This window comes from Heterocephalus glaber, unplaced genomic scaffold, assembly GCF_053883595.1.
Source record: "Heterocephalus glaber isolate CG9 unplaced genomic scaffold, H.glaber_assembly_v1.0 deba00001504, whole genome shotgun sequence".
Taxonomy (NCBI): Eukaryota; Metazoa; Chordata; class Mammalia; order Rodentia; family Bathyergidae; genus Heterocephalus; species Heterocephalus glaber.
Genome location: NW_028258324.1, coordinates 10431465 through 10444149, shown reverse-complemented (window position 1 = coordinate 10444149; position 12685 = coordinate 10431465).

Below are 12685 nucleotides of genomic sequence, written 5' to 3'. Positions count from 1 at the left end.
TAGATCATTCAGGGGTGGTCAAAGAATCTATGGCCAAAGTTAGAGAGGGCATCGCCAAACGCAAACGAGAAAGGGAACAATCTCAAAATTGGTTCGAATCCTGGTTTAATTCCTCCCCATGGCTAACTACCCTAATCTCTACCCTACTTGGCCCCTTGCTTATCCTGTTACTACTGTTAACCTTTGGACCTTGTATACTCAATAGACTAGTTTCATTCATCAGAGAACGAATTAACACTGTTCAGTTGATGGTACTCAGGTCTCGATACCAGCCAGTTCCCACCGATCTAATAGAATTAACCCCCAGAGGCCCATGATTGGCCCTCGATAGCATCATGAGAAGGGGGGAATGTGAGACCAGAATGACTCCATTTTGCCCAAAATGGAGTAGTCTCCTTTGTCCTCTCACATTAATGAGTAAATGTGCTTGAACTGGGACAAAAGACGTAATCCACAACTCAGGATTCCTAAGTTTATTACTCAGACATCTGTTTGCCCTAGAAACAAATGTCCTGGGCCCACTATCTATAGGACAATCTGTTAACGTGCTGAATGTCCACACAGGGTGGTTGTGACCATTAGTCAGGATGTCTGCTGACCATCAGTACGTGACAGTAGACCACTAACCTTTGTCCCCATTTTTCTTGTAAGAACCTACACATAATCCCCTTCAACCCCCAATGAGCCTAGCCAATCAGAAATCTACACTTCATATTTGCTAAATGTTAACCAATCACATGGCTAATGACCAAAGCTTGCTGTAATCTCAATAAAAACCCTGCTAATTTAGAATTCAGGGCTCTCAATCTCGATCCGCTGTGTCGGTGACAATTGAGAGTCCTTGCTTAAGCTTGAATAAACGACCCTTGTGTGCTTACATCGGAAACGGCCTCCTGGTGGTCTTTGGGACTTCGCAAACTGGGCACAACACTAACACTCTGGGTTGATAGTTCTCTTGTTCTGCAGCAACTCAGCAGTCATCCTGTGATAACCCCTTATCATCTTCCTGAGGATTTTTTTTGTCTTTCTTATTTGTCAAATTTCCTGTTTTCTGGAACTTATGAATCAATTTGGCTACCCTACATCTTCTAGATTCTTTTGGTAAATACCCATAGCTTTTGGAATAAATCACTTCCCATAACCTTGCTACTCAAGAGAAATATTGGAACAAATTCTGGCAAATATTCAAATATTTATTAACAAAAGGAGTCATAGAAACTCTTCCTGCAATCTAGGGAATATTTTCAGCTTCTAGCCATGGGTGTTCCAACAAGTATCGTGATGAGAAAGGTCATTCTAAGGCAGATACAATGAAGTGTGCGTGTGTGTGTGTGTGTGTGTGTGTGTGTGTGTGTGTGTATACCAATAGGATTGTGGGCTTCAAGGGCTTCTTGGAAGGTGTTAGACTACTGGACTTTCTAGATTCTTGTACTTCATTTGTGCAAGAGTAGTAGATTTCAACAGGTATACTAAAAATATTTATGTCACGACTCAAGGTAAAAATACTTCATTGGCTTGTTTGAAATGCTAACTCACTTTCCCTACAAGGTAGATTGAAGTTGATTGACATACACTTATTATATATCATACTGTTCATAGTGAAACCTTTTTAGTAAATTTTCTCACAGACAATATAAAATATTATATCTTCCTTTTCTTGGTTTTATACCCTGATCGTAAGGGAACATATCCTCCAAAAGCTTCCTGAGAAATGGTTCATAGGAGATAATATCTTTGAGGTTTTATAATCTTATCTTAGTCATTTTCTTCATTGGTGGGACAAAATAACTAACACCCAAAAGGAGGTGAGATTTATTTTGGCTCACGTTTTAGAAGTTTCAGTCTATGTATGGTTGGTGACTTGGTGCAAGGGCCTGGGTAGAGGAAAGCTGCTCATCTCATGGCAGACAAGAAGCAGAGAGATAAGAGAGGATCCAAAAAGGGAGATACACCCTGCCAAGTCATGGCCTGAGACTTCCCCTTCCAACCAGGGCCCCACCTTCTAACAGTAAACCAGCTATACCATTTCCATCATCCAATCACTTTGCAAAAGCCCCACCTTTGAGCACATGAGGCTTTGCGGGGCGGGGGTAGGGGGTGGGGAAAATGTACAGATATAACCATAATAGACACATTTTAAAATACTGCTTGAAAATATCTTTATTCTATTTCACACAGGTGAATAGTTTGGCTGGGGATTGTATTCCAAATTGATTTTCCTTTAAGGTTTTGAAGGCATTCCTTCATTGTCTTAAAGTTCTTGGTATTTTTATTGAAAAAGAACTTATTTTTTAGAATTCTTGCCCTGGTGTTTTGAAGTTTCATGATATGTATTGATATGTGATCTTACATATATCCATTTTGCTAAGCATTTGACAAGACATTTCATTCTATAAAATCATATCCTTCAGTTTGGGGCAATTTTCTTGAATAATTTTGTGATAAATTTCTCTCTTACTTTCCTCTTTTCTCTAGAGCTCCTATTACTGTATTTGGATTACTCACCTCTTTGATTCTTTCTATGTTTATTCTCTTATCTTTTTTTCTTATGTTTTCTCTATATTATTATTATTTTACTTTCTAGGAGATTAACTTTACATTCCAACTTTAATATTGACTTTTTAGTCTTTATTTTCATACTGTACTTTTCTACTTTTTAAGAGCATTCTTTCCTTTTTGTCCTTCAGTAACTTGTTCTTGTTTTATTGGTTCTGTATTATTTCTAGTTTTACATATTACTAATTATATTGTATTTCTTTTATTCTCTGTCTTGTCTTTATACAACTTTTTAATAAAAATTTTCATTTTTATACTTATTTTGGCTTTTGCCTTTCATGTTAAAGAATTGCCTTAGGGCAGGGGATTTAGCTCAGTGGTTTCATCGCCTGCTGCCAAGTGCAAGGACCTGAGTTCGATTCCCAGTACCAAAAAAATGAAAAAGAAATGCCTTAAATGTCTGGTGATCTTTGGCTTTCCTTATGAGTTTAGGATTGTAGTGGTGAAGACTGGTGGTTGGCTGGGGATATTTACCTAGAATAATAAAGATGAAGGGGCCACCAAATATATCTTTAGGTATCTTCTCTCTTGGATGGATCAGATTTCCTGGAGAAAAAATCTTCTTCTATTCTTCTGTGTGGCTGCTAGCATCCTGACAACTAAATGTAAGAAGAGGGCTAGAAGTGGGAGTGGGGGTAGGAGGGCTTTTCTATTCATTATATAGACTTTCACCCAATCTTCCTATTTTTAGGTATTCAGCTTTCATTGATGATTTATGCCCTTCAATTCAATGCTCTCTGTTTCATCCTTTCCAGAACACAAACATCTTGTTTTGTGATTGGGTCAGGGTGAGTAACTGGCAATCTATGTTTCTCAAAAAGACAATCAGGGCCGGGGATTTAGCTCAGTGGTTCCAGCGCCTGCCTTGCAAGCGGAAGATCCCAAGTTAGATCCTAGTACCCAAAAAAAAGAAAAAAAAAAATCAACAAGACAATCAATCTTCCTATTCTTGGGAAGGCTCCTATACCTGGTGCCTCTAATTCCTGAATTAAATTTCAGCTAACTCAATTGCTGTTGTTCATCTGCTTACAGCTCCAAAAATGTAGTTACTGTTGTCTCTACTTCATTTCCCTTTGTTCTTTGGATATAGCTCTTAAAAAAAAACAGTCCACTAGCCAGGTGTGGTGGTGCACACCTAAAATCCCAGCACTCAGGTGGTTGAAGCGGAGTTCACCTTAAATTCAAGGCCAGCCTAGGCTACATAGTAAGTTCAAGGATAGCCTGTCTCAAAAAACAAACAAACAAACAAACAAAACACCAGTCCCTTTCCTGTTGTTTTGGGATGGTTTATTGCAGAGATAAAAGATAAAAGGTTTATTGCTATTTTTAAGCAAAAGTTCTCATTCTATTTTAGCCCCTTCAGGTTTAATTTGGGAACAATCCAATCCAGATGATTGATGTATCACTTTAAATATCTCCTACAGCCTTGTACCTTTGTCCTTTCACTGCTCTAGATCTGCATGCAGATATGACTGATCCCTCAGGCCATCTTCTTCCCTCTTGCTGACAGTCCAGTCTGCTCAACACATAGATTGGGGTTACCTTGGAGACTTCACTTATCAGATCAGTTTTGCTCTCAACAATTTCCAGAACCTGACGATCTCTGGTCAATATCATCCTCCAGCCATTTCACCAGGAACTGCAAACATTCAATCTTGTTATCAAGCCCCAGTCTATACACTATTCCTTTCCACTTTAACCCAGAAATGACCTTCCTTCATATTTCAGAGAAAAAAGAACCAACCACATGTGGATTACTTTACCTTGCTTCTCCTTCTCCCTACCCCATGAAGATGGTTAAGTCTGAACCCATCCTGGCCTCCCTCTTCTGCAAACTCTGGACTCATCTCTGTAATGGACTCTGAAACCAGCAGAGGTATCCTTTCCACTACTCATATCACCCTGTAGCTTTCAGTTCCAGCCTTTCCAGCCTTTTGGGGGATATTGTCCCACTAGTTATTTCCTCTTGTTCTTTGTATCTTTGACCTCTCTGCTTTGGCACATTCCTTTCAGGTTAGAAACTGTTTGGATATTTCCATTTTAGAAGAATCGCTCTAAATTCTTACTGGAATACTGGTCTGTCTATTCTTACTCTTATACTAGGCTTCTTGAACTCTTATACTAGGCATCTTTTGTACTCATTGTCTCCACTTCTTGCCTCTCCCTTGTGCTACAACCTTTGCAGTCAGCTTTCTGTCTCCCATAGAGTCCTCTTTGTCAGGTAAAAGGCCAAAAACCAAGACCAGACCAGGCCACAACAAGCCTTTATTAGGGCAACAGATCTACTGGACTGTCTCTGAACAAAGGAGAGACAAAGGCAATATGGCAGGGGCAGGGAGTGTCTTTTATAGAGACTGGGGTAGGGTTTGTAGGAGCTGAGGTGGGGTTGAGTGAGGTAGTGACTAGGGAATGAAGGAGCTGGTGATGTCACTAGGTGGTAGGCGGTAAGCGAGTATTAGGTTACTCTCTAGGTGGGAACAGGGGCATGCTGGGAAGAGTTTCTTCTTTGGTGGGAGCAACCATCTTGGCATGACGTCACACAGGGGAGGGGGCAAGGCACAATAGGAAGAGGGCAGCTACTATACATAATAGCTGCTGAGGTAGTGGGAGACCTATCACTCTTCACCAATGCCCCTTTGGCCAACAGATATGCATAAGCATGCTTTGCTTGCTCCCTTGCAGCATTTGGCATAACTGGCTGCCAACTCCCTCACACACTCCTTTTACTAGACCTCACTACCATGGTTCTGCTTTGCCTACACTGCAGGAGTGACTACTCCTTTTCTGTAGTTTCTCTTCCTTTCTTGTCTCCTAGATTTTGGTCTATGTCTTAGTTACTTTCTCATTGCTGGCACAAAATACCTGGCACCAACAAGTTAAAGAAGGAGAGGTTTATTTTGACTCACAGTCTATAGAGATTTCAGTCAATAGTCAGATGGTTCCAAGTTAGGTTGGCATGGCAGAGGAGAAACAGTAAAAGGAAGGGCAAGCAGGAAGCAGTGAGCCATCAAGGAAGGAAGAAGGATCCTTCCGAACCATTCCCACGGTGACCCACCTCTTCCTAACAGGCTTCACCTCCTAACATCACACCCAGCTATAAATCCATCAGTGGACAAATCCAGTATCACACACCCATGATCCAGTATCATACACATATGATCCAGTCACCTCCCCAAAGCCTCACTTAGGAGAACATGAGGTTTTGGTGTAAGCTATAACTGTGTATCCATCATTCTATCTCAGATATCTTTTCTTCTTGTTGTATATAAGCTTCCTGATGGATCTCATACCAGTTCCCAGGCCTCTCCTTCCACCTCCGTATGGATAACTATCTCAAGCCCAGTTTTCTCTGTTGAGCTCAGATAGGCATTTCTATTTGCTAGTGGGTCACTTCTACCGGGACATTCTACCAAAGCCTGAAACTCCTGTGTCCCAAACTGGAATCACTATTTCAGTATCTAAATCTGTACAATTTGCTTTTTGTTATCTAGGGATAACTAGGGAAAATTACTGCATTCCCATCTGGAAAATTGGAGGATTAACACCTCCCTCATAGGAGTAAATGGTCTCATTATGCCTCATGATGCATGCTACTATGGGTTAAATATGTCCCCCAAAGTTCATGTGTTGAGAGATTGATCCCCAATATTGGCAGTATTGGGAAATGAAGACTGATGGAAGATGTCTGAGTCATGGGCACACTACCCTATGAATAGATTAATGTGATTATTTATTACAGGAGTTTGTTGCTTGTTTGTTTGTTTAGTACCAGGGATTGAACTCGGACCTTGCGCTTGCGAGGCAGATGGCGGAACCACTGAGCTAAATCCCCGGCCCATAGGAGTGTGTTCTTTATACAACGAGTTTGGACTCTTCTTGTCTCTCACTCTCTCTTTTCCCTTCCATTAAAGGGAAGGGGGAGAAGAAAGATCTCTTTAGATGTCAACACCATGCTCATGACTTCCCAGCCTGTAAAACCATGAGCCAGTACGTTTCTATTCATTATAAATTACCCAGACTGCAGAATTCTGTTACAGAGCACAACATGCACTAAAACACCATATTGGGGGCCGGGGATCTAGCTCAGTGGTTTCACTGCCTGGCTCAAAAGGACCTGAGTTCAATCCCCGGTACCAAAAAAAAAAAAGAAAAGAAAAGAAAGTAAAACAGCATATTGGACATTCACTGAGTGTCTGACGTACTGTCCATGATCAACAAATGGCTCCAATTATCATTAGTAGTAGTAAAAAGAAGAGGAGGGGAAGGTTAACATTAATATTGCTTTATTCTGTCTACCAAAATGGTGGCATCAGCATCTCTTCCCAGTCCAAGCAGTTAGGATTCTTCCTTGGTCCCTGCTTTTCACTGTTTGCTCCCCATCTCCAACATTATTCAACCTACCATCAAGCCTATTGATTCTATTCCATGAATAGTTCTCCTATCAGCCCTCTCCTTTCCATCCTCACTGCCCTCCCTGTTTGGTCCCAATCCTTGCTCACCTTTTCTGTTGGGAAAGCTATACTGCCTGGTTTCCCAATCTCTGGTCTTACTATTTTTTCTCAAATGCATCCTTTAATCTTCACCAAAAATCTTCATCCCTTTAATCTTCACCCCTCTAACATGCTTGTCAGTGTCCTATCTTTCTTCAGCATCTTTTAGTAGTAATTATAATCATAGCAGGGAGGAGGGAGAACTAATATTTAAAATCCTAACAGACTGCAGCTGCATCTTCCCTAAGGCAGACATTCCTCCAGAGAGCAAGGCTCTTTGTTTGGCAAAACACCTGTGTGGACACAAAAGGGGAATGGTTGAGAATATAAAACAAAGAAATAGTTAGGGGAAATAAGTAGGCATTTAGGGGTCAGGAGGCATCTAGAAAAGAAGGAACTTGAGAAAAACCTTCAGGAAGAAATACCACCTCACCATCTCAGTGAGAGGCTGGAGGGAACGAGGTAGGAGTGGAAGTGGACTCTTATAGAAAGAACACAGATGTCTAGTATGGACTCTCAAGATCTGGACCATTTTGTGCTGCTTTATAACTCCTCCCACTTGCCCTCAATCCTATGTCTTTAATAAAGTTTATCATAAAATATTGTCATGTATGATCCAGCAAATAGTGGGAAAGGGGTTATATTTTGTCCAGAGGTGCTGGAAGCAGAGAACTGAGAGGTGAGAGGGTACCTCTGTGACTCTGGGAATTCTAAGTATGATAGGCTGAAATTGGAGCCTACTTACTGTGGGAACACAGGCATGGAGAGGGGTGAGCCTGATGTAATCAAAGGTAGAGTGTCAAGTTAATTATATTTAAATTTTATAGTGTTGCCAGCTCTCTTCTGCATGGCATCATCACCATGGCAACATATCACAGCTATGTTCCCTAGGGGCCAGGCTGTAGGTTGAGTGCTTTGCACTCACACTCTCATGTTATCCTCTCCTGAGGCCTGAGGCAGAGTTGGCATTATTAACTGCTTTACAACTTAGAACCTATAGTGTTCCTGGAATCACAGAGCTGGAGTAGGTCAGGTTGTTGGGGTTTGAATCCACATCTCTCTAATAGTGAAGGGAACTGCTATTCAGTGCCCTGACTCCTTACTCTTGGATAAACTCTCAGTCCCTCTCCATAGGCCTTAATATTTGAATTTTTCAAATAAAAATTCACATTCAGTCTCAGTTCCAAATAAAAACATCAGGCCTATCAATTCTGTACCTAGGAAAAGATTGCTCTAAAAGAGTATAGTGATTGGGTCAAGGAGGTTATGTGGACTGCGACAAAGTTTTTTCATCTTCAGCCTAGTGCTCCTTCCAGTGCCCCAGTTTCCTGTCAGCAGAACTGACAATGTTGATAAGTGTGATGTGAGCAAAGTGTCCTGCAGTGAAATGAACACAGAAATTATTGAATTAAACACTGATTTACAGGACTTCTCACAATCTTCCATGTATTAATGTGTATTTGATTGTCTAAAACAGGCATTGATAGGCCATGTTTCCTAAACTCAGTGGACAAAGAGTTTCATGGAACTTTGGAAATTTGGGTTTCCATGCAGAGAAGTAAGTCCTTGTTTTGAGGAAATGCAGGCATTGCAATAAGCAGACGTTTCAGATAATGTAAAATGAGCACCATGAAGATTATATTTTCTGAAGAATGAATGAGGAATCTCTGGAGTCTTCGTATATTTCCTAATAGATGGATAGACAGATTCCAAGGAGAAGGATATTGGGTAAAGAAGTAATTCCAGAGGACAGTCTGTGAAGGAAAGAATAGAATCTAGCAGCAAGTCTGAGAATGAGGCCAGATCTAAAAGAACACGTGGAGAGGTATATATATGAGTTAGGACAAAAGTGACTTCATCCCAGCTGGAATGTACCTGGTTTATCTTAAACTAATATCAAAGAGTCAAGTACAAGTGCCAGAGTCTGGCTGTAAAGCTCCACATACCACTCTGCTGTTTTGTCTATTTATAGTTTGTTGTGAAACTATGCAGGCAAAACTGACCAGGGTTACTCTGAGCAAGCACGGCTGTTAGGACTCAAAATGGTCACACTCATGTCAAGGTGAGTCCATATGACAAGAAAGCCAGCAAAGGGAAATTTACTTCATTGAAAGTCCTTGTTCCTGTGGCCCATCCTTTTATTTAGGCTTGGGACAACCTTGGAGATTCTGACACATGAGTGAAAATGACACCCTTAAAATCTCCATTGTAGCACTGGTGCCTGGGAAACGTGCAGTTTAGCACAGGAGTCAACATATTGTAAACTTATTTGATGTCAACAACAATAAATAACATAAATAACTATCAGCAGTTACAGGGAGGCTGGCTGTGTGCACACTTAGCTATGCTATGGTGTCCAGTTGTTTGGTAAATAACACTCTGGATATTGCTATGAAAGTATTTTTAGATGTAATTACACATTTGAATGGGTAGACTTTGAGTAAAGCAGATCTTTCATAATGTGGATGGGCCAAATCTGGTTAGTCATAGACCTTCACAAAAAATACCAATTTGTAGACAATATAGAAACCCTGAGGGCCTGGGATTTAGCTCAGTGGGTTTGCCACCTGCTGTGCAAGTGCAAAGACCCAAGTTCGATGCCCGGTACCAAAAAGAAACCCCGAGCCTCAAGATTGAAATATTAACTCTTCCCTTAATTTCTAACTGGTTGGGCAGCCCTATAGATTTCAGCCTTGTGAGAATCCACAAACCCAACACAGGAGTTAATTCTCCCTTCCTTTCCCTTCCCTTTCTTTCCCCTCCCTTCCCATCTCTCCTCCTCCTTCTTCTCCATCTTCATCGTCTTCTTTTTGTCCTTCTCCTCCCTCTCCTTCTTCTTCCTTCTCTTCCTCCTCATCCTTGCTCTTTCTCTCTTCCTCTGAAATATTTGTCTTATTCTGAGCATGATATCATCCAACAGAGATTAAGAATGAAAGGTGGGGGCCAGGGATTTAGCTCAGTGGTTCCACCGCCTGCCTCACAAGTGCAAGGCCCCAAGTTCGATCCTGGTACCAAAACAAAAAAAAAGAAAGAAAAGAAAGACAGGAGAATGGAACCAGGTAGCAAACTAGTTATATGTAACTACTGTCCTTTCCACCTTCAATCTCATGAAGTCAGGGACAACATGTGAAAGAGGAAGAATGAGGAAATGGAGGAGGAAGGAAGAGGAAGACCTGTAATAACAGAAGAAAAGGAAGAGTCTAATGAATGCTACATCATTTTTGGTTTTTTAGGAGAATAAAACAAATTGTTGAGGAGGAAAAAATATATTCATCTGATACTAAAAAGTATCCAAGCATCTACAATGAAAACTTTTCTTCTCATCACTGTCCCTGTTCTTCTCTCCAGCCAATCAGCATTAATATGTGGAGGTGGTGGTGGTGTCGGTGGATATACTACTTGGAAGACAGGCACTTAAGTTGTATTTTGGTCCCCTTTTCTGTGCAAACAGTAGCATGCTCCACTTACTACTCTGCACTTGGTCTTACTCACTTGTACAAAATGGAGCTGACTCCTTATCCATAAACAAACAGCTTTTTCTTATTTTCCTTTATAGTCACATAGCCAGGTGGACATACCATAGCTTTTTAAACCATTGCACTATTGATCAGCAAATGTTTTCCAGCCATTTTTGTGATCATATTACAAAATAATGCAGCGAATCTCTTTGTACACGTAGCATTTCTTGTGTGTAAATGTGTCTTTTAAGATAAAATACTAGATAAAAAATTAAAATTAAAATTAAAAAATAAAACAAGTTTTAAAAAAATAAAGTACTAGAAGTGGAACAGCTGGGTCATAGGATATGTGCATTTATAAATTTGATAGATAATTGCCAAAATATCTGTGTTTAGAGACCTTAGTGATTTTCATTCCATTCCTGTTAGCTATGAATGAAACCACTTGTTTCCCCACATGAAGACACATACCATCATATTAAACTGAGACTGGCCAATCTCATTGGTTAAAATATAGCATCTCCATGTATTTTTTTCACTGTCATGTTTATTTCAACACACTAAATGAAAACATAACAACTCATAATAATTTTCTCTGGGAAAAATATGAATTGGGTACATGCAGAATTGGCTTGATGGACCTTAATGTATTTTAGCAAAAAATAAAAAAATTGGGGCTGGGGATTTAGCTCAGTGCTTCCAAAGCCTGCCTCGCAAGTGCAAGGTCCTGAGTTTGATCCCTGGTACAGAAAAAATAAAAATAAAATAAAAATAAAAAATTTAGGCACACCATCTATGTAGTTGTAATTTGCATTTCTCTTATTAAGACTAAGATTAACCATTTTAATATATTTCCAGACTATTTGTATCTTACTGTGAATTGTCTATTTCTTTTTTTTTTTTGGTACTGGGGATCAAACTCGGGTCCTTGCGCTTCCACAGCAGGCAGCGAAATTTTTCTTTACCCATTTTTGTTACTGTTGAATTGTAGGTATTTGGGGTGTGTGTGTGTGTGTGTGCGTGTGTTTATATTAGCTGGCAAAAGTTCTTCATATGGCACAAGTCTTTGTGGTGAGAATTGCAAAAAATTTTCCTTGGTTTGCCTTTTGCTTTTTGACTTAGCTTATAGTTGTTTTCTCATGCAGAAATATTTCATTTCTTATGAATGGATCAGAAGAATTGAGAATCCCCCTAAAAGACAGAAAGCAGATGGTATTAAATTAAGAGTGAAATGAAATCAGAGAAAACCACAGGCTAAAATACCCTCCAGGAAACTTCTGCTTTAGGGATGGCAGTGATTTGGAACAGCTCCAAGTTCAGGGTCAATGGACCAAAGGAAAGGGAAGATACCCTAGGGCAATTACAGGCATATTTAATTTGGAACAACTGGCTGGGGAATCTCATCTTGTTCCTCTTGTGCCCAGAAGGGTTCTCAGTGGCACTGTCCCCCTGGGGGAGTGACTGGGTTGGGGTGGGGGCGGGAGCAGAGGCAGAGTGATGTCCTGGCAGCAAGTAACCCCAAGAGAGAGCAGGAAACTAAACTGTCTGAAATCAATTTCCAGCTCTCCCATTTTCTAGATGCAAGGATAGCACTGGTAAATATGGATGTTAGTGAACTTCTGGCTTTTTGCCAAACTGATGAGAAGTGATTTTTCAATGTAGTTTGAATATACCTTCCAACTTAGCGAAGATCTCCAGCTATCTTTGAGGAGGATAAACAGGCTTTTCCAGGCTTCCAGGCCAATATGCCAAATGAAATGTTTCTCATGTCTTAAATAACAATGTATTTATTTTGATGACAGATTTATCATTTTACAGAATTTCTTTTTTTCACATTGGGATGATGGAAAATTTGCATTTTTGAGCCAAACAAATCTATTTTGATGTTTGTGGTTTTTTAAAAAATTGCTCGTGAAAGATGAAGATCACCTATGATGTTGTGGCTTTTCAGAGGATCACATGCTTATTTTAATTTCAGTTACTGTTGCTGTTGCAATTGGCCGATTGTTTAAAGTGCTGTGAAAGAAAACGTAATTCTCTTTTCTTTTCAATAGAGGTCTTTTATATATTTATTTATTTTTAAATATCTTTTTGTATTCTCCCAGTGGGCCAGTATTCTGCACTCAAATACTAAATAAAAGTTCAAAGAAACAAGAATCACATGACAGGCATTTGAATTCT